At 43.9% G+C, this 23,136-nt stretch overlaps 1 long non-coding RNA gene across 1 annotated transcript in view; it reads left to right on the top strand.

The window, feature by feature from the left end:
• Nucleotides 1-14,838, top strand: part of LOC138581963 (uncharacterized) — a 219,936-nt gene extending 205,098 nt beyond the window's left edge. Inside the window, exon 3 of the long non-coding RNA XR_011304906.1 lies at nt 14,719-14,838. This is a non-coding gene — a long non-coding RNA (uncharacterized lncRNA). The remainder of the gene's footprint in view (nt 1-14,718) is intronic.
• Nucleotides 14,839-23,136: the final 8,298 nt, after the last annotated feature.

The following is a 23,136-nucleotide window of genomic DNA, read 5'->3' as shown; positions in this document are numbered from 1 at the left end:
CTGCATAAGGTAGCAATTGAGCTGACCTAAATGCTTTTTCTGGATCATCAAAGCCCATGGGATTATCCGCTAATCGGGACCAAGCTTTGAAGTTTATTAGGTCCAAACTAATGGCAAAGCGATTGAGAATGTCACTGCCTAAGTAAAAGGCGGCAGTGACGTCTCGCACGACCCAACAATTGTGGACTATGCTCTTGTTGCCAATGGAGATTTTGAGCATACACCTGCTTGGCAGGAGATGTTTGGAATTGGGTGCTTCCAGGTCCATTTCACATTTGTCTATCAGTTTGAATGTGGGAATGGCTGGATCTTTTGGGAGTTGGCGGAACATGGCTTCGCGATGAAGCTCTTATCGTTGTTCACACACACTCAAGCGAGAACAGAGTCCTTCCCATCATTTAACTGAACAGGGATGAACAACTGCTCTCCAATTTGCTGAATATCAGCCAGGCTCTGAGCTGATTTCACATCTTTCTGGACTATAGGAGTGGGAGTTTCTGATTGTGGATTGGTAAAGAATTTCAGGGTGTTTCCTTCCAGTGTGGAATACCACTTTAAACTGGAAGGAAGGTTGATTTTCAGAAATAGAGAGGACCCCCCATCACCAGTCTGTTGTCCTACTGCTATTACTGTCACGTCTGGAATCTGGTTGTTCAGGAAGTGAAATTCTACTTGGTCAGATTTTTGTTCAACCATGTGGCAGGTGCCGTTTAAACTAACATGGTTGACACTCTGTTTTAATTTTATGGGTCGGCTAGTCTGGGTCCAGAGGACCTTGTTTACGCAATCTATTAGCGGTGACAACCTTCTCAGGAGGTCATTCCCTAGTAAACAAGGGGTGCCCTCTGGAGTCACAACTATGACTGGGTGTTTCAACTTGTGTCGCCCAATTTTAATGTCCAAATCTGCTGTCCCCTCGACGGGAATTTCCTTCCCGTCAAAGTTCTGGAGTTGTCCAGGAAGTGAGGTGAGAGGAATTTGGTAATTCCCTCCCCTTCCTGCATTCAGTTCATCAAAGGCCCTTCTGGACAGAAGGGTAGCTTGAGATCCCGTGTCCACCAGCGCTGAAATCGTACCCTGCCCCTGTACTTGTACCGGGGCATAATATCTTCCCTCCTTCTCCTCAAGGGGGCACAGATAATGCACATTTTTGGACAACTGGTGGGCTAACTTTCTGGTTATGGACATTGCAAGAGAAGAAATTTGAGCAGAATTCTGTGGAGAGCCTTGGGAATCTGAAAGAAAAAGTTGGCAACTGGAGATCAGAGCCATTGTGGGTTCCCCTGGTTTCCGGTTCTGGGCCGCCCCCCCCCCTTTTGGAGGCAGTCACCAGGATGGGTTTGAACCAGGGGATTTCGGTATTGTGGGTTCTGGGATGAGATGATGGGCGGCGGTAGCTCAGTCTCCATATCTCCCCAGTCTGAATTGACATCCCTTGGGACCCATTTTTCCTTGGGAGGAGTTCCCCCATCTCTGAAGGAGAAGATCCTTTTCCCAGGATCTTCTGAGGATCCCTCTCCCTCAAATTGGAAGAACTGTACCTCCTCCACAAAGTGGGTCTGTTTGGGTCCTTTGTTTCTCCTACCCCCCCTCTGCTCCTTGGGAGGCGGGCTTTCAGGGGCAGGAGATTTTGTTTCCGGTTCCTGGGTTTCCAGGGGCTGTTTACAAGTTGGGAAGGTAGCTTCCTCCAAGGCTTTACACCCCCCTTCCCCTTGTGCCTCCTCCCTGGGAACCGGTGTGTTATCGGGGTGCTGCCCCCGTCATTGTTCTGGAGTACCAGATCCAGAGTTTGGGGCATTCTGCGGTGGCATGCTCATCTGAGGTTTCTGTTGAGCCCTCAGTATGTGACCCAGATCCCGTGCCATATTTTGGACCTGGCGCTCTAACTGGGAAACCCGCTCAGGCTGATACGGGGCTCTATTTTCTCCCCTGGGCTGATCCCGGGAAGGGTAGCTATCCCTTCTCTGGTAGTACCCCTGGTTGGGAAGATTTTGGTACCCCTCCACCCTTGGCCTCCCCTCTCTCGGATTAGGTTGTCTGAGCTCAGGGAATTGGGGAAAGAAGGATGGATGATTTTGGGGCTGGAAATTGGGTGGATACCTGGGGAAAAAGTTCTGCCCAGGATTTGGAGAATTTCTGCCCTCCGGTGGGAAGTTAGGAGGGAAGTTCCCTGGGTTAGGTGCTTGGCTGGATCCCCCCTCTTGGGCTGGAGGAGTCCACACATAACCCTTGTTATGGGTCGATTTCCCTTGTAACGGGGACTTACATAATCAGGAGAGCGAGGGACCCCATTTGTGGGGCTGCCTCCTTGGCTCCCTGTCTGTGACTGGCCCGAGGACCTTCTGGGCCTAGCATTATTAGGCGCAGGTAGGTTTTTAGGCCCCCCCATCTCCAAATCCAAAACGGGGGCAACCTTTACTTCTGCCACCTTGGCAGCAGCAGGGGTGCTGTTGGTTTTGGGGTTTTTGGGCTGGTTTTTGTTTTCCATCGGTTTCTGCACCTCGTAGATGCGGGTGGCTTGTTCAATGACCCATTCTTAAGATCTTTTCTCATGAAAATCTCTCACGAGCTGGTTCATTATGTATTTGGGCAAGGCATGGAAAAAAGTATTAACAAATTCTCTGCTGTCTGTGCGCACCCTTCTGGTGGTCTGCGCAAAGGCACGTTTCAGTTCTTGCACAAATTCTTGTGGGGCCTGATCCTCCCCACATTGCAAATTGTAGGATGCCTTGCGAGCCTCTTGAGGATTTCTGTGAACAGAAAAATGTTTCAAGATGGCCGCCTTATAGGTGGACCATCTTAAATGATTTTGGTCCTCCAGCCCCGCAAAGAAACTGGAGTATTCTGGGGAGAATGTCCATTTGACGTACTGGATGCAGCTACTGCTGTCCTTCAAATGGAAAGTCTCCATCATTTGCTCATAGAGCTCCAAGTGTTCCCAAACAGAGTACTTGGCGTTCTTATGATAAGGCGTGATGACACTCCTGATTGCCTTAATCTGTTTCAATGGGTCCTTAAGCAAGGCCCTTTTTGCTTTATTGGCCTTTTTGGTTCGGGTAACCCTTGTCCATTCATCCTCTGACTCAGAGGCACTGCTCCCAGAGGTTCCTGTCTGATCTTCCAGGTTTTCCCGGATTCTGCGAGCCTGGGAATGGCTGGAAGAATGTGGGGACCTGGTCTCCTGTGTCCTGCGCCGTTCAGAGGAGTCTTCAGATTCCTCCTTGCTGCCAGGATTTGATGGGTACCCCCCCACTGACCTAACTGGGCAGAAGTTTTCAGGATGCCCTTAATGGGCTTATTCTCCTGGGGTTCCCCACTAAATTGCACTGTGCTTGGGTGCCCATACCCGGATGCCCGCCCATCCATTCCTGGGAGGTACTGGCCTATGAGCCCCATGCTTCTGGCTGGATAGTAATCTGCCATCCCTGTGGCCCGGTGCTCATGTGCGCCAGGGGACATGGGGGTGGCAGAGTCCAGGGACTGAGAGAGATAAAGGCCTCTGGTACTAGGGCTCCTGAGGTTATGCTCAGGAGTTTCCCTTTCCCAGCGAACCTGGTCTCTATCTGCCCCTGCTCCCTGTTGCAATGCAAGAGCCTGCGCCTTCAGTTCCTCAGTTAAGGCCTTACTAGACTCTATCAGTCTCTCCTGCATCGCTACCTGTTGTTGGAGCCTATCATTGTGCTGGCAGAGAGCCTCATTCTCTCTCTGCGTTTCCTGATTGGTCCTGGAGCACTGGGCCAGTCTTTGCTGCAGGAGGGTTACCTCCTGAGCTGTGTCCCTATTGGCCTGCTCCTTTCTTGCCAGAGCATCCTCCACCTTCCTGGTGTGCTCTAACAAGTTATGGTGTTCTTTTTGGAGGTCACCCAGTCCCTGGAGGGCCAGGTGATTTTCTTCCATTTTCCTTTTTAAGTGGCAGACTTCCTGGCCTAAGGTATCCCTTTCCTGACTAAGAGCCTGCATCTGTGCCGCCAGGTCGTCCCTTTGCCTTTGGAAGGCACCAGTTTTCTGGCGCTCCTGGTCAAACTCTGCCTGGGTATCCAGGTCTTTCAAAATCAGTTTATTGCTCTCTGCCTTCTCCCTATCTAGGTGGCTTTGCAGGGTGACTACCTGCTCAGCACATGCCCTATTGAAGTCTAACTGTTGCTCCAGCTTTTTCTGGCTCTGCAGTAGGGAGTCCAAACCTTCTTGGTACTCCTTCTGCAAGGCCAGAAATCTGGTATCCTGGTCCACCTTTTCCTGTTGCAGCACATCCATATCCTCCTTTATTTTAGTGATGTACCATCTGCTGTCATTTTCTGACTCCTGGCTCCTGAGCAGCCTCTGCTCAGAAGAGTCCAGATCAGATTGGGCCTTCTGTAATGCCAGCAGTTGCCTACTCGCCAGATCTTGGCCTTCAGCACATTTGTCCTGCATGGCTCCCATATGTAAATATAAATATGCCGCTACCCTGGCAATCTTGTGGTGCTCATCCTTGGCCTTCGGGGCCATGTATAGTTCACTCAGGGCCACATGTAGGGGACCCTGATCTCCCCATATATCTGACCCTGTTTCAGTGTCCTGTTGCGCGATTGCCTGCAACCAGACTGTTTGGTCCTGATGAGTCCACTCACCTCTCACAAATAGCTTATGTAAGAAGTGTTCTCTGGCTATTTTCATATCTACCAAGGTCGTCATTCTAGAGATTGGTCTCTGTCCTGACTTACAGAAGTTTGTATTTTATTTTTGCAAAACAGACCTTTTCCTTAGAGCGTTCCTTTGAGGAGTGCTTTAGAGCGTAACACAGTGTGGTGATCCGACCGGATATGTGTATGTGGTCAGCTGGCACACTGTATTAATCTGCACAAGTGATAGATCTAACCCAAACGTCCGGCTCGAGCCCCCAATTTGTAAGAGGATTCAAATCAACACTACAGCTAAGTCAATGCCTAGTCTGGGATACTGAATGGAAACCCTTATTGATATATCTTTATGTCCAGTTCATGCGTTCTGGATGACTACCCCTATATAACACCCCTCTCTTGGAATCCCCCTGACCCCACTGAGCCAAGAAGTAGTTCTGTTTTGCAGGTTAAAAGGTTTATTTGAGAATTTAAACAATATATATATATATATCACACTTTATGATAAATTAATAATTGGATATCACACTTAATCTGAGCAGTAATCAATAATGGATAGTCCGGCACTAGCACACTTCTTTATAATCAATGATGAGTGGTTATAGGATGGATACGATAGCAACAATACTTTTATGGTTTCAAATGGATGCAATGTGGAATCAAATGCAGTACAGAAAATAACTTGATAGGATTTCAGCAAAAGACAATGTAATCACTTTCTTGGACAATTCACCCCCCCCTTTTATGCACTGTAAGGAAATGGAAGGAAAGCACACAGTTCTCAGAAATGCAATCAAATGTAATTCAGTTCACCCCAGCAAGCTTAGACTACAGAAGTTTGAAACACAGGCCCAAAATGCTTTTATATGTGCTGGCAATGAAGTGAAAAATATGCTAAAATGCTATTAATTCCCTCTAGAGGTTCAGGGTGAGTGGTATCTAGTTAATATTAGTCCAGGCTCACTCTAGCAATGATTCAGGGATGGTCCTTAAGAGGCGAACACATTTTTAGCAAGGAAAGCAAGGAAAGTTAAACCAAGTTCCTAGCCCAAACGGTTCCAGAGATACGGACGATTAAATAAAGGTAGTTTTTTGGATTTGAAATTTTAAAAGTTCAAAGCGACAGGTTACAGCTTGCAGATAGAAAATGATAGGTGACAGCTTTGCAAATGACAGGTGACAGTTAGGAGGCAGTTCTGGTTAGATTAAAATAGATTGAATTATATTATTTTAACTAAGAGATTGGTTCTACACAGTTCTGCTAGGTACTCACAATAAAATTTTAAGAGGAATGAGCCTCGCCACGGATCTGGTCAACAGGTTTTCTTCACTCGCCACGGACGGTTTCTGCGCACAGCGTCTGGGTCAGCTCTACTCTGCTGGTCTGGTCTCTGGTTCTGATCAGGTCTGTGGGTCCGTATACAGTGGTCTCCGGTTCAGCTGGTCTCTCTCTGGATACAACACTGCTCTCTGGCAAATGGCAAGAGTTCTTGCAAAGAATTCAAACAGCTCGCCTGGCTGTGAATAGTTGCAATGATTTGAGGCCTGCTAAAGAGGGATTTAGCTTGTAGTTGACCTCTCTGCTACAAATTCTGAAGTGAAGTCTTGGTCTCTGAGGGTGGATAGATTGAAGTCTCTGTGTTGGCTCTCTGGAGGTTGATGGAGGTAAAGTATGGATTTTCCCGGCAGAGCATCCCGCAGCAAATGGAATTGAATGTCTCTATCTGTCCTGACTGTCTGCTTTTATGTGTTTTGAAAGTGGGTGTGTGTGCAGCATCACTAGCCAGCCCTTCTCTCAACTGCCCATTGGTCAAGCTTTCCTTTCTATCTTGATTGGGGAAAAGAAGTGGAGTGTCAGAGCGATGCCATTTAATGGCTTGCAGAAAGGACACTCCCCTGTCAAATTACACACAATCTATATTTGACCTAAAGACATACTTCCCAGATAGACAGTTGTTTGGCATTGCATACACACATCATGCATTTACTGATGGTAGCCCCTGTTCCAATTCTGTCGTTTCTAGGAGCTTGAGTTCAAAATGGCAACATATTTCACTTTTTGGTCGGGTTACCAATATTGGATTTGTCCCCGCATTTACACAAATGTTCGCAAAGCATGTGGGCATTAGGTGGTGGAGTGTCAGATTTTTAACATACATACATTTAGAGTAATATCCTCTTTTCCACTAAAAACCCCCCTGAACATACCACCGGGTCCTAACACGTCTTCAAATGTGCACAGAAAAATCACAAGAATAATGATATCACTTATAAAATTTTCACAAGTCCGCTCTATGAATGATCCATCTTTTTAGATTTATGTTCTGGCCCCAAAGGGGTGTGGTTTCCCCCAGCACAAGGTTGAATTTCTGGTTTTTCCGGTTCTGCCAAGCCAGCTTGCTCTCACAGGCAGTGCTCCTCCCCTTTCCTTCCAGGAGGAAGCCACTTTTACGACCCCCATAATAAAACATTTGCCTGAGTCAGGACAGGGCTTTGTTCAATTTCCTGCAGAGCCCAGGTAATTCAATCAGAGAAGTGTCATATCCCTTTTGGTGGGAACAGCAAAAGGCAGCTAGGCCTGGGAACACAGCTGTTGTGCAAGTCTCAACTCCTGTCGGGGGTAGCTGGTGGGCAGAATTCAGTTTCATTAAGCCAGGTTTCAGATAAAATGTCACTTTTTGTTCCCCAGTTTAAGTCAAGACAATTTTTACATATGCAGCTAGAATGCTGATTCTAAGTTCAAAACTATGACATTTCAACAGTGACAAACTATGTGACACTCAAAAGTAGGTCACTCAGTTAATTTAAACATTTTCGATTTTTGGTAGTTTTAAATCCAGTTTCAGTTAGGCTGCTGCAGACCTGCAGAGCTCAGCCAGTCTTGTTATGAACATTCAAGTCACTTCAGAATATAACTTTACATTGCATCCACCTCTCAGTAAGTATTTCTTTGGCCTGCTTTGGGTTCATTTATTCAGTTTTACACAAAAGTCTGGTGGTTTTAAAACGCCGGCTTTCTGATAGTGGTGAGTACTGGTAATGCAACCATTTTGGGGATTTAAGAAAATGAATTCCCCACAGTTCTAGGTTGCTTTTGGCAATCAGCATTGCCATTCCCGATGGTCTCAGGCTACCTTGTGGGTAGTCCAATGGTGGTTTTAGGCAGTGCCCTTCTGTGCCCATAACATCGGCAAAAATGGGTGGCAGCCTATTCTTCATGCATTTCCCTGGGCATTTTCTGGGAAGCTCTGGCCATCATGATGTTTTCAATGCCAGTACTGCACAGTTTTTGTGGTAGGGCTCGGATGCATGGGTAAAAACATCCCACATTACTTTCGGTCGGCTGTTACTTTTCCCCAGTTTTGCTGAGCTTTGTTTACTTAGAAAGTATGCCATTTTATTCTCAAAGTGACATGACCATTTTGTAAGAGATTATTATTTCAGATTACTTTTATAACAGAGTAACTGTCAGACAAAAGCATGAAAATACACTGACACGTTTGGTTTTCATTCAGCGCTTTGGGGCCATACAAATGGCATGCAAGTGCATTAAAATGCCACGTAACACCGAGATAACCCTGCCGTTCTCTCGGCCTCCAACCGGGAATGCCTTTCAATATCACGCATCTTTGGCAGGAGAGGTGCAAAGCTCACTTGGTAAGCACTGGAATGCACATTTTGTAAAGACATTACAAATCCAGACTCTTACTTCGAGTCACATACCAAAGGCTCTTCTAACTGGAATTGTACTATTTTCCCGATATGGCACTTACTGAGAAATGGAATGTTTATGCAAAGCCAAATGTCTAGAAAACTATTACTGGTATAGCTCATCCGCCCATGCTGTTTGGCCAAAACACAAAACTCATGTCTTCCAATTTCTAAGCATGTTCTTTGATGCAGAACACCACGTGGGCAGTACTTATGGCAATGAGCTGACTCCATGTCACCGGGAACACGCAAGTCCAGTCCTCGTTTTTTTTTTGCTTTACTCCATTGTATTACATTGATGTGAAAACAAAACTAGGAATCCCAGCTGTAAATTCACGAGTGAAATGAAAACCCCAAGAATGGAGCGCGGAGCCCCAATGACGTGGGGTTATCTCGTGGTTTAAATAGTTTGCTTTTCAATTCACAATGTCTGGCCATTACATTTTCTTATGGGATGCTCGGTTCCTCTTGAATTTTGCTGATGCTGTTTGTGCACTATTTTTCAATTACCATAACTGAGGAATGCCACTGAAATGAAGGTTGGGGTACAAGTCTATCGCCACGGTCAAATATGATGACGCCTGCACCTTGCTTCGGTTGCTTACTATTTCATGGACCAGACTGATGCATGTGACTGTTGGAGCTTACCATGATTTATGCAGCTATATGGTTAACTTTATGTGTGTCATACTGGATTCTTGCACCCAGGATATATTTCTTTCAGCTATAGGCGGCTGAAATTTTGAAAGGCGATTCTTATTCTTGCTTTCTTATATTTTAGTTGTGGCTGCAATGGTAATGTTTTATATTAATAGAACACAATGGATAGAGATGTGTTCATGCCCAAATCCCTTTGCCTTTTTCTCAGGGTGTTGCAGAATGTTTTGCTCTTTAATTCAAATGGGATATGGTTTTCATTGCTGGGCAGGGATATCTATCACCTTTATGTCTACATTGTTGTTTCATGTATGGAATTCTTTGGGCCTTCACTGGGTCTTTTGCTCAAATTACATTTGGATGTTGTTTTTTACATCTTTTCACAATTTTCATGTGTTGCTCTCTGGTGGGTATCACTTCTCCTACTATTGTTAATGTTACACAGATTGTGGCCTTTGCTGTCTTTTATGGTTTGTACGTTTGATGTTCATTTTACTGCTGGGATTTTGGGTGTTTCTGACGCTGATCTTTTTGCTCTGTTGGGTGAGTTGGGTTACTAGCCATGAAATGTAGGTTTGGCTTGATTTGTGAATCATTACAGAATTCAGTGAGTAGAGATTACCTTGGATTTGGGAGGGGCGCCAAGGTATTGGGTTGGTCTCCTGTGCTTCTTCAGCATTGGCGTCCTTATTCTGTTGCAGGCGGTTTGGGGTTGTTTCTTTTCTGTTTTTTGTTTTTTTGACTTTTAGTTTTTTTAGACCTCTTGAGTCATGTCTGCAGCTGGGTGCTCTCAGCTTATGATTTCCTCCTGGAACGTTAATGGGCTGAATAATCCTGTCAAAAGGCAGAAGATTGTGAACACCTTAAGAGATATGATGTGTGATGTTGTTTTTTTACAGGAGACCCATCTTTTGTTGGAGGACGCTGGGGTGTTGCGTAAGAAGTGGTTGGGTGATGTTGTTGTTTCCTGTTATTCCTCTAAGACCCAGGGTTGGCAATTCTTTTACGGAAGGATTCTCCTATTAACATTCTGAAGACTAGCTGTGATCGAGAGGGGCGGGCCGTGGCTGCTTTGGTGGAAGTGCAGGGTATCCAACATGTGCTATGTAATGTTTATGCTCCTTCAATGGACAATGGCTCTTTCTTTGGGGAAGTATCACAGATGGTACTTGATTTGAACTCAGCTAATATTGTTCTGGGTGGGGACTTCAATCTGGTGGTTAATCCGTCCATGGATAGCACTGGACACTCTGATATACAGAGGAGGGATGGACATTTTTGCTCTTTCAGACGCTGCTTGGGGATTTTGATCTGAAAGATTGCTGGAGGCTACAACACCCAGACTCCAAAGAATATACGTTCTATTCTGGAGCACATAACACTTATTCAAGGATTGATATGTTTTTTACTGCTGGTGATACGACTACAAATCTTTTAACTAGTCGAATTGGATGTATAGCAATTACCGACCACGTGCCTATTTTTTTGGGCCTGTCTTCGAATTTTGCACGCTGTAGGACTTTCAATGGAAGATGAATATTTCTATATTACAGGATGAGACTATTTTAGAGAAAATTAGAACAGAGGCTGAATGCTTTGTGAATGAGAATTCTTCGGATGTTATTAGTAAGAAGGTTATTTGGGAGGCATTCAAATGTACAATGAGGGGCATTGCCTTAGGTTTATCCTGTGGTAGGAGGAAAAGACTTTCTAAAGTGCAGATGGAAACTGATGCCCATATTGTTGAAGTTATGGATGATCTGATTCGTGATCCAAATGATATTGATAAAAGAATGGAATTGAAGAGATTGAAGAAAAACCTGAATGATGTCTTAGGTGCTAGAGCTGAAAAGGATTTATATAGAATCAGAGTGCTTATTTTGAGAAAGGCGAAAAGTGTGACAGATGGTACGCCTATAGATTGAGGCAACAGATATCGGAGGGACCCATTAATTCTATACAAGGCCTGGATGGGGTGGTCACTTTTGATCCTTGCAAGATTAATGCTGTTTTCAAGGATTTCTACATGAATTTATACGAGAACGAGGCTGGTATTAATGGCAGTGGTGTTGGCTTCTTGGATAGTTTGATTGTTCCAAAGGTTTCTGATGATGATATGACTGGCTTCGAGTCAATTGGTTACTGTTAATGAAATCAGGATTGCTGTTGCAAGTTTGAACTCTGGGAAAACACCAGGTCCTGATGGTCTGCCGGCCGAGTTCTATAAGATTCTTCCAGAAGGCTTTTGAGAGACATGTATGTTGAGTCCAGGGAGGAGGGGATTCTTCCAGAATCTACTAATCATGCAACCATCTCTGTATTCCTTAAGAAGGGAAAGGATAATGTCCTACCTTCCAGTTACCGGCCAATAAGCTTAATAAATACCGATAACAACATTTTGGCTAAAATCATCGCTTTACGCATTGAGGATGTGATTCAGAGGCTTATTCACACAGATCAATCTGGTTTTATTAAACATCGTAGAGCTTCTAGCAACATTTGGAATCTTTTGTTGACCATGTCTCAGGCCCAGGATCTGGATGATGATGTGGCTGTGTTTTCTTTGGACGCTGAAAAGGCTTTTGATCGTGTTAATTGGCAATACATGTTCACAGTGTTGAGGGCGATGAATTTGGCTGATGAGTATATTTCTTGGGTCTCACTTTTGTACGCGCGCCTTACGGCTAATGTTAAGACGAATGGTTTGTTATCTGGAACCTTTAATCTCTGGAGGGGCACTAGGCAAGAGTGTCCGCTTTCATCCTTATTGTTTGTGTTGGCTATCGTGCCACTTGCAATTGCTCTGCGGAATGATTTAACCTTGGAAGGTGTGTCTTTCAATGGAGTTGAGCAGAAAACTTGGTTTTATGCGGATGACCTTTTGTTGGTTTTAAGGAATTTGGAAGTCTCTTTGCCTTCTTTGATGAATATTTTGGACCGGTTCCATATGGTGGCAGGATATCGAATAAACTGTTCGAAGTCTGAGGCTTTACCTATCACGAGGAGTTGTGTTAGATCAATGGTAACTGGATTTGGTTTTCAATGGTGCATCCACAAAATGAAATATTTGGGGATTTCGCTGACTCCGGTTGTAAATGATATGGTGGAAGCAAATCTAGGGGAGGCCTGTCGTGCACTGAAGTCATCCACGAAGAGATGGTCGGTTTTGTGCTTGTCTTTATGGGGTAAGGTGAACGCCTTGAAGATGGTCGCAGCCCCCAAAATCAACTATATTTTGAGTATGCTCTATTTGAGGATCAGTGCTTGTTACTGGAAGATGATTGATGTTACTGTGCAAACCTTCCTTTGGGACGGGAAACCTCCTCTGCTTAAATTGTGGAAGCTACAGCTCCCTGTTGACAGAGGGGGCTTGGGGTTCCCAATTTTAGAGCATACCATCTTGCCTTCTCTTGTCAGTTTTTTCTTCCTTTTCTGGATGTTTCTCCGGGTGCTTGGGCTGTGGCGGAAGCGAGTACTTTGGGTCCTTTTGCCCCACGAGCGATACTTACGACTGTTAGTAAATGTGGTAGGACTCTTCCTTTGACTGGATTTTTGCAGGAGGTGTGCAGGAGCGTTCATGAAATGTGTGGTTCATCTGCTCAGACATCACCTTCAGCTTTGATTTGGTTTAATAAATCCATCACAGAGGCTGGTAAGCCTATCTTTTGGCTGGAATGGTTTATTGGCGGCGTTCATTGGTTTAAGGATATTTATCGAGGTGGGAAATGGTTTGATTTTGATATGTTATGTGCTGATTTTAATATTGAGAATGTGTCCATTGCGGATTACAGGAAGTTGAATAGGTGTATTGGTGAGATTGATATGAGTGACCTTGAGGTTTTGGAAAATATGGCGGTGGGTTGTCAGTCTGTGGCGAGCAAAATGTATCGCCAGATGGTTGCAAGCTACAAGTATAATACTGGATTGATGGATGAATGGAGTAGACGATTGGGTTGTGAGATTACCGTTGATATGTGGAATGAGATGTGTGTGAATGTGCGGCTTTGCTCAGTTAATTTGTGTGAACGATCTAGGCAAATTAAAATTCTAAACAGAGTATGTTGGTGTCCGGAGAGGCTCAAAAATAGGGGCATGTCTGATTCAGATGTGTGCTGGTGTTGTGGTTTGGAAGTTGGAACTCTTGAACATATGCTTTGGGATTGTGTCAGGGTTAGGGGCTTTTGGCAGGAGGTTTGCACTATATGCTTACGGGTCCTGGATTGCAACATTGATTTGGATTTTAAGACGATGGTTCTGTGCTGTGGTGAACTGCTTGGGGATCTTTCTGTGTCTGAGAAAAATGTTTTGTTCAGGGGTGCTTCTGTGTCTAAGAAAATGATTTTGAGGGTTTGGAAATCCCAGATCCCGCCAACAGCGGAAGGCTGGACTGATGAGATGATTTTCTTGGCGAATATTGAGAAGGTGATGTACAGGCGGTTGAGGAAATTGCGAATGCATGCTAAGGTGTGGGATGTATTCTTAAATCTGTATTAGCAAGAGGAATTTATATAAACCTGTATTAGCAAGAGGTATGTATATAATAAAGGGTTGTTTATTTTTCTTTTCTCTTTCTCTCTCTTTATGGATTCTAATATTGTTTGTATTGTTGCTCTTCACTCATGCTATGTTGTATTTGCTTTGTGATCGATGTATTCTGGTTTTGGTAAAATGTAAATAAACGTTAAAAAAAAAAGTATAGTATTGATAAACTACTGTGGTCTTTTGGACACAATATGCTACAGTAAATGTATAGATTGGCATGTTCTGCATTTATGATAGTAAAAACTAGTTTGTAGTATTTTTGTGGTAAATATACTACACATTACGACGCATGTTCATTAAAATCGTAATTTGATGGTGGGGTGTGGTTCTGTTTACACTTTAATATAAGCGGGTTCCTGCAGTCAAATGTTGGTCATTTACACTGCTGGGTGCAAATACAAATGGCATACGGCAGCGCGCAAGCGTGTGTACTGCATTTGCTCTCCGCATTGAAAGTGAGCAAATGCTACCTGGCATGTGGCATGCCAGGCAGCATTTACTTTTGATTGTGAGTGGTGCTTACCATGTGAGCATGGTAAGCAGGGCTCACACTTACAATTAAACATTCAGAATGTCGGAGAGTGTTTCATTTTCATGTGCAAACACGGCTTACCATGCGTGCATGGTATGTCGTGTTTGCACATGAAAATGAACACTCTCTGACATGCAATCATGTTGTACAGTGTTTGTTTGTAAATGTAAACACTGCCTGCCATGTCAGCATGGCAGGCAGCATTTACAATGGATCCTGGTGCCGGTGCATAAATCTGGTGGACCACATAGGGATTGCCAGTATTTGTTGGAGCATTTGTATGGTGGAGGAGAAGACATAAAAGTTATTTTCCACCCGTCCTCTCGGCCAAAATGAGCCGTGGTGTAAATGGAAGGCGTAACAGCCTTACACAAGGCTTTTACGTCGTCCATTGATGTTATGGCTCAATTGAAAGTGAGGTCCATACTGATTTGCATACTACCATACATACTGCAGTAATTCTATGGTAGAGACTACTAAAATGTCTACTGTTGTATATATTAGTAAATGCTGCAGTAACGTGTGTTCACATGCTGCTCTGCGTTGTATTGCATATATTAAAGCACATATGTGTCTACCGTGATGCCAAGCAATAGTTTCAAACTGTTTTGTTATCTTACAACCTTGTCGTTTTAAACATGACCTTATTTTCCACAGACTACTTCACTGAGCTAACACAGAGGTGATGTGCCCTGATAGGGTTTAACAGTCTGGTTTTGATACTCTGCCGACAATATATGAAATTCAACAATGATTAATGCCGTGCATCCTCAAACATATGGTGAGTTCTAAAAAGACTTGATAACTTCATGTAAATCTACAGAAGTAGCCATGATACTTCTAGGGCCACAGATTGGTTGATTTTTCCCCAAAATGTAAGATGCAAGCATAGCTGTCTGCAACAGAAGTGCATGTAAAGGGTGCAGATTACATGCTGGACCACTACTGGGTGATGCCCTGAACCAACCGGGTTTTCACTAACCAGTGACCGCACAATAGTAGCGCTGAATGAAAAGGTGCAACCTGACAAATGTTTGAATCATCAGTGCAGATTTATTTTTATTTATTTTATTTATTGATTATTTGTAATACACACTATGCAGCAAAACATGTCCTTCGAGGCGCATGAAGACAGGGTGGGGGAAGCGAAGAGGAGAAAAAGGTACACAATAAAATCAAACACTCTCTTAAAAGGTCTTGAAAAGTTCAGTACATGAAAGTAAGTGCTAAAGCATGAAAGCGGGGGGCGGGGGGGGGGGTTTAGGGACAATTAGAAGGGAGGAAGACAAACTGGAACATTCTGACTACGTTGTCAGATGATTTGTAATGTGGAAGTGCTGAAACATGAAAAAGGGGAGAGGGGGAGAGGGGAAGTGAAGATGGGAAAAGGAGGCAAGCAAAAACAAATTAAAATGCAGAAACAAGCAGGTAGAATTGCATTAAGGAACCCAGAAAGCAGTTATGACAAGCAGGTATGAGTAAGTGCAGACTGGGAAAGCCTCGTCTCATGGGATGAGGGGCTACTTCAGGCAAGCAGACAGACCTTTAGGACTAATCAGGTAAGTGACTGAAGACTGGGAAAGCATCATCTCATGGTGTTAAACTGTATTAGCATAATGCTGCCTTGTTATAATATTGGCCTAAGCCCATTGTGTTGCACAGATTTTTGATCAACGTTGCTGCCATTTTTAGAATCATCCGCCATTTTGATTTTTACTCTTGCTTGTGTCGTAAAATGGTGGACTGTGTTTTCAACTTGCAGCTGAGCCGAACAACCTTTGAGTTGTGTCAACATCTAGTCTGACCGAGAGCAGACTGTTTGTCCTATGCAAAGAAACCTTGTGACTCGTATGAACTGCAATCCAAGTGTTGTCTGCGCTCACAAGCCTCATCTGCATATAAAAGACTCGTAAAGCCTCGCCTCATGGGATAACGGGCTCCATCAGGGATGCAGACAGACAATTAGGACTAAGCAGGTAAGTGACTGAAGACTGGGAAAGCCTCGTCTCATGGGATGAGGGGCTACATCAGGCAAGCATACAAACAATGGGGACTAAGAGGTAGGTAACTGAAAGCTGTAGAAACTGAGGTGACCTTCCCTTGGCTTCTGGGCAGGTCGCACCAATTACTGGGATCACCCAGTGAGGACACAGAGACTGCAATCACGCAGTGGCAGGACTGCAAGGAGTACTCAGCAGTGTCCGGATCACCGGACCTGGAGACCGTGAGCTGGGGGCACCCAGCTGATAGCAGCCTTGGCTCTTGGGGCACCCGGGTTGGGGCTGTAACACAGGCCATGGTCACATGGCAAGACAAACTCCAAAGAAGACTAAGAGATAGAGTTGTCACTTCCTGTGGATCTGCTGCACTTCCTCGCAAATGCCAGCAGAGGCACTTTTATTGAAAACCATCATGACGCAGTCATGACACATTTTCTTAAAGGGCAATGGGCCCACAGTTAAACAGGCCACACACAACAGAAACCTTGCTTCAGGCTAGATGGGATACTGCAGACATACAAATGACAGTGAGAACAGGAAGGTGAGGGTTGCAATAAGATTATAAAAAACAGAGGGCCAGGTGAGGGGTCAAGATAGGAAGTAAGTACATAGTGAGCAATGCACCAAAGGCTGAAAAATAGTCAAGAGATTGCCCGAGGTAAGGATGCAGGAGCTACCAGGTACTTTAGGTTATGTGTTTAAAGGGAAGGTCTCACCCAAATGAACAGAGGTTAAATCACATATGCAAGCAACAAGGGAAGAACACAAACTATGCTGGGTGAACACATAAGAAAGCTAGAACACATGGGATTGTGTCAGCAAACAGTCAGGTATGCAATGAAGAAGACCCAAGGAAAAGGTAGGAGGGCAGGGGCAGAAAGAAACTGTAATTGTCCAGTTAAAGTAAGAGTCATAAACTGTAAGGATCAATGACCAGGATACAGAATGTTCCAAGAGCAGTGGCGCTGCAGCAATGGTACATGTGAGGAAGGAAGCAGAAATGATAACCAGAGTACCACAAATAGCAGTGAAGAAGGGAGTGAACCAACGGGAAGGGGATCAGGCCATCCTTACCTTCAGTGAAGAATGGTGTAACAGCAAGTGCCACATCAGGAGGCATGCCAGTGATAAAGCAGGTGAAGCGTGAACATCAGGGTAGAAAGAGCATAGATTCATGCCAAGCTGCTGGCAGCCCCGGACATGCTCAGGCAGGATAAGAGCCTTATAGGTGGGCCTTCTTTGGTGGACTGGCACAGCTTGCCGGCTCCATGTCAAAAGGCTCTTGATGATTCGTCCTCCAATCAGGGGGTTTGGGCTAATGGAATCGGTGCAGCCTGATGGTGCAAAGCATTGCGTGCCGCAACAAAGAAGCTGTCTCAATGTCCTAGAGTCAGCCATGGCGGCCATCTTCAAAGGGAGCAGAAAGCTCCAAGGTAAATTCAATGTTCAACATCAACCTCCTCCCACACAGTGTTGCAGGAGGGGCCAGATGATTTCCGGGTGGAAATGGAGAACAAAGAGATGGCATAACTACTGTATGAACCTTACCAATGGGGACAACTGGAGAAGGGGCAGATGTGGATTGATGGCCTGGAGAGCTTGCTGCATAATTGGTATTAAAATGACCAATGATGAATCCATGCAAAACGAAAATGTAGTAAATGAAAAACATGCACAATTAAACAATGTAATGGGATGCTTAATGCACAGACACAAATGACTGCAGACCCAAGGCAAAGACTATGGACACAAGGGATGACGTTCAGAACTTCATTTTATGAAAAAATGAATTGGTAGAATACAATTGAATGTAAATGCTAATATAAAGCATGGTAGAAGGAAAATACATGGTAAATGCAAATGATTCACAACCAGGCAGCATAATCAGCTTACTCTAGCATGGGTGAGATGATATGAAGGCAGTATTTTTCACAGTTTAATGCAGAAAACTTAATATCATGTTGAATATTGCACACGTGGAATAAATGCAGACGGTTCAACATATACACAGTTTATTCTGCATACAGAGGCAACTGAAACTGTTCAAATGAAATACTGTACACTTTAATTTCACTCACAAGCTGATTCTTAACAGAGCACACTGCATTTTATACAAGCCGTCACTAGGTGCCATTGTTAACTATGAACTTCTTTGTAAACCCCGCACAAGAAAAATACAGATTATAAATATATATATACCATAGAATAGTGCTGGGGATCTGACTAACTACATCCACATTTTCCAAAATAAACAAGAAATTGGTGAACCCATTCCAATAACCTCTTATAATGCACCTACAATTTGAATATTTTGTATTTATTTTTATTAGCATACAGTTTCCAAATGAAACCTTTCAGCTTTTACAATTCAACAATTAGAATCGTTACAAAAGATAAAACAATAAAACATCATTTAGTCTGAACTAATTAGATACAGATCCAAAGTAAATCAGATGACAATTTCCTTTCCTGCTTCAATTTTCCCAGAAATCATTGACACATAATTCTAGCAAGGCGAATGTTAAAGAAATTCTAGTACTCTGCATCCTCTGACACCAAATGTCTCTTTCTGTTAAGGCACAGTTTTCAATGAGAAATGTCCCCATCAAATTAGATCTAATGTCACCAACACCCGGGCAACTCATAATCAGGTGGTGCAGGGATTCTGCCATATGGCTACAAAGTCTGCAATGATAGTCTCTTAGTTCCTTAGCTTTCCTTACCTCGAGCACCTCCTTTGTTGTCAACAAATTGAAACGCAATCTTAATAATTGGTTTCGTCAATAGTCCGATGGGAATCTTATCAAGTAAGGTAAAGTTGTTCCTCGCCTTCTGAGGTCCGCACAGTGCTTCCCATAGAGTTTAAGACCAGTAACTGCCTCCAATGTTTCAATCCATCCCTGTTCATAGAGTCTCCGCTTTACATACTCTGGATTTTCCTCCAATGATTTCCTTTAAATGTATCATTCCATTCAACAAGTGTGTGTTTCCTTCTTGCATGGAGAGCCTGACTAAGTAAGGTAAATGCTCCTTCAGATGGTGGTATTAGGCACTTTCGATAGAAGGAGAGGGTCTTCCAGACAGTTACTATGAACAAAAATGTTAGACCCAACTCTTTTCTGACTACTTCTACAGGCATGGAGTTTGGCAGAGAAAGAAGGTATCTCCAGAAGAGACCCTCTATAATTGACCACACTTTCCAGCTCAGTGAGAGTGATGCTTCTGCCCTGTATGTCAAAATGGGGATTACTTTCATTCGATAAAAAGTGATATTGGAACAAACAAGAGTTTGCAGTATCAGAATGTGATGATTTTTGCCTGCACTGCCACGTTTTTATTTTCCTTCTTAGGGTTGCCCCTCTGGGGGCATCAAATGAGCTGTCATTAATTGATATTGCCAGGTATCTCTGAGATCGTTAAACCTTCTATGGATCAACCAGTGGTCTTTGTTGCTCTTCCTGAAGTCCTGCCAAGTATTAGAATGCCAGATTTTAATGGGTTTATCCACAGGTCATTTGCTGATAAATATGAAGCGAGAGCATCTTGTTGTCGCTGAAGGCCAATCAGCGTTTCGTCCATACACCACATCATCCACATATAAAAGCCTGCTTACCAGTGTTCCATATATACATAGTGGGAAGCACCTAATGCCTTTAAATGCGTCTTCCATATGTGAAGTGTACAAATTGAAGATCGCAGGTGCCAGGTGCCAGCCATGCTTAAGGCCAGTTTTTGTCTTAATAGGATCCATCAAATCGCCCAGTTTATTCAGCCTTATTCGGACTGAAGTGTCCGTATGCAGTGTCTCTATAGCTTCACGTAACTCATTAGGGCAACCCCAAGTTTTTAACTTGGACCACAGAATTTGTTATTTCCCCGAATCAAAGGCATGCAACAAGTCTACTGGGGCAAGTTAGAGCTTTTTACTGTTCCTTAATTTAGTTCTCATCTTCAAGAGGTTAATCAAAAACAAGTTCAGAGAGGTTCCAATTCCTTTTTGGAGACCAGCCTGCCATCGGTCATGATGGTTCGCTTCCTTACTCCAAACAATAAGGTGTTTCAGGATAAGGCTACAAATATTTTTCCGATCACATCAAGAAGGGCGATTGACCTATTGTTTGCTGGTGATGACTTGTCGCCCTTCTTGAAGATCGGGACTACGAGAGACCGGTATTTTTTTCCTGAGCTTTATGAGATTGAACAGTTCATACATAAAGGTTGCCTATTCTTCACGGTTCTTTTTAAGAGTCATATTCATCAGGCTCTCTGGGCCGGCCGCTCTTGAGTTGCTGGAATTTTTGATTAGCTCTAGGATGTCTTCCTTTCCTATCTTGAAGGTCGATGAGGACCGATTCAGTTCTTGACTGGCCACATGATCTGCTGTTGAGCTAGAGAAGAGAGTACTAAAGTGTTTTATCCACTCTCCTGCCGGAATTGGCTTTGCTAGTAAGGACTGCTGAGGGGCGTCCATTGAATTGAAAATTCACCACATCTTGCCAGAATGTTTTGTTGCTACAAGCTTTAGCATGTACACATCATGTTGGTTTAGAGTGTATTTATGTTGTTTTAACCAGATTTTATAATTTTGCTTGCCTTTCTTAAGGGCGTCCAAGGTTTGTGGTTATGGTAAATTTCAATGGGCTCTTTTTAAACAGTTCAACTGGTTCTTCCTTGTGGACACAGCCGAATCAAACTTATGGCGGTCACTGAATTTTTTTTCCCACCAGTGGCTCTCGTTTCTGTGTATAAGCACAGATACCTTGGGTAGTCTAAGTCTACGTACCTTGAGGAGGCCGTAAGTGTTGCTGTTAAGGTGATGACATTTTCACATGTCAGTCTCAGCATGTTCCCTCCAGGGTGTATTCCGAGGCCCTCCATCCTTAGTGGAGGCCCTTTGATTGACCTGCCTGAGATTTGCATCTTCAAAATGTTGAGGTCACTGTACGTGGTATGAATAACCGCCATGTCCTTTACATTTTCGTGGAAGTTGTCAGAGAGGATGATGTAATCTAATATCTGGGTCTCACTGCTCCTCCTCCAGGTCGGGGTGGGTGGTGTATCTCCCACTGCAGATCCGTTTATCAATACAATATTTCTTTGGTATAGTTATTTTACCCACATCAGGCCTCGTAGTACGGCTTCCCCAGATTTAAATCCAGTATCCACTATCAGAGTTAGGTTGTTATTAAAGCAGTGGATGTTAATGCAGCCACAGAGAATGATGTCCAGGTCAGGCCTAATCACCCTGGCATTGTCAATCATGTCCATAACCTGTTGGACGAAGTTCTTAGCCATCTTTGGTTTTACATTCCAATACAGGTTACAGATTAGCAACGCCCCTACTGTATTGTCGTGTGGACTTTTTCTTTCAAGAAATGCAATTTGGATTGGGGAAAACATTCCTCACCCGGGTTACCATCAAGCAACTGGTGTTTGTTATTAATATTAGTAGTCCCGCCATGGGTCGTCCCTTCAGCCCTTTTATTGCTGGGTTTAGATGTGTCAGAAATCCTTCAAGATAAGGCGTGTCTCTTAGTCAAGTATCCTTTAGGCAGACTACATCAAACTCCACAAACTGCAGTTCCCGTTCACCAAACAGGTGCTTAAAGCCTCTGGTATTCCAGCAAGCTGATGTGAAGTCCCGTTGTCTACCCTCCATCCTGAGCTTTGGGTGTTATGAATTGGATGTTAGGGCACCTACTAGCCAACCCCATCCTTCATCCTCATCTACCTTCCACTTTCCTACGTGAGGGTTCCTCTTGTCCCTTGAGAAGTTGGAGTTGTCTAACACAATCAGGAAATTGTTGGGTTGCATCCGCCCGTCTTCACGAAATCTCTCAGTAGAGGTTGCGTTATGCTTAATATCTTTTCCCTCCGGGCTGTTAGAGCTAATCTTCAGTTGTTGCCCGTCTTTCAATGCCCTTCAGGTCAAATCTACTGCATCTCCAATGTCCCTGAGCTCATGTGGGTCTACTTCTTTAAGGGCGAAGCCCATTCTGGTTAGTTGAGGGATTTCCCTCTCCAAAAGTTGCTTGTTTTTAGCCGATGAGAAGTAAATAACCACCTTGTCTTTTCTCGGCTCCTCTGGAACGTCAGTCAAATGAAGGTCCTTAGAGCGAATAGCGGTTAACAAAGCTAAACTGTGGAAGAGTCTTAAAACATTTGCTCCTATTAAGGATCAGATCATCTTTTATGAACAGTATTCTTTCATGTTGCATTCTAGTAGTATCGTCTCCTTTTGCTTCTGCAACTCGGTTCAATCGATTCAGTTGGTCAGACCTCCTGTGTTCTCTGTAGACCCATAAGGGTTTTCCTTTGGCGGTCCAGTGGACCTGGCCATTAACATCCCAACTTCTTTGTTCTAACATCCTGTAACCGCCCCTCATAGTCTTTGGTGGTGTTTCTTGCTTGTGTGCTGGGTGGGGCTTGCCAATATGGACCCTTGAGATCACCCTGACCTTTTCATGTGGCCTTAAATTTGAGGTCTGTGAAGAGTTATACTTCTCAGTGTCACAATGGTCCATCTGCCACTCAGGTTCGTCTTCTTGTTCATCAATGCTTACTTCATCTATTGTATCATTAGTCAGAGCAGTAGGCCGACCATTAGATCTTAGAATGACCAAACGTTCCCCCAACGATTCCCTAGTTAGTGAAGCTTCTTCCCAGTCATCGAGTAAGTGAGAGGTTAATCAAGTCCTCAGACTCGCTTAATACCTCCTTTTCTGACGTGACACTGCATTCCCTCGTTGTTGTCAATATCTACATTCCGTTAGTTGGGCTTTGAGCTTCATATTCGTTTCAACACTGATGTCTGAGTCGTCTATTGATTTTGTATGGGGGATGGCAATTTGTCCTTGCTGTCGATCAGTCCTTTTTGTGTCTTGTATGTTGAAGATTGTGGAATCTACTTCCTTAAGGTTCTTGACTAACATAACCTGTTTTTTTCCACGAGGCCGTGAGCTCTTTGTTTTACCGTTCACTTGTTTAGGTGATGCTTTTTCCGAGACTGACCTTTTGGTATTGAATACCCTACCTGTGCCCCTTGTGTTGTTTATTGTTTCAGGGAATTTAGAGA

Source organism: Ambystoma mexicanum, chromosome 3q, assembly GCF_040938575.1.
Source record: "Ambystoma mexicanum isolate Mex_15411 chromosome 3q, UKY_AmexF1_1, whole genome shotgun sequence".
NCBI classification, from domain to species: Eukaryota; Metazoa; Chordata; class Amphibia; order Caudata; family Ambystomatidae; genus Ambystoma; species Ambystoma mexicanum.
This window is presented reverse-complemented; position numbering and strand designations above follow the sequence as displayed.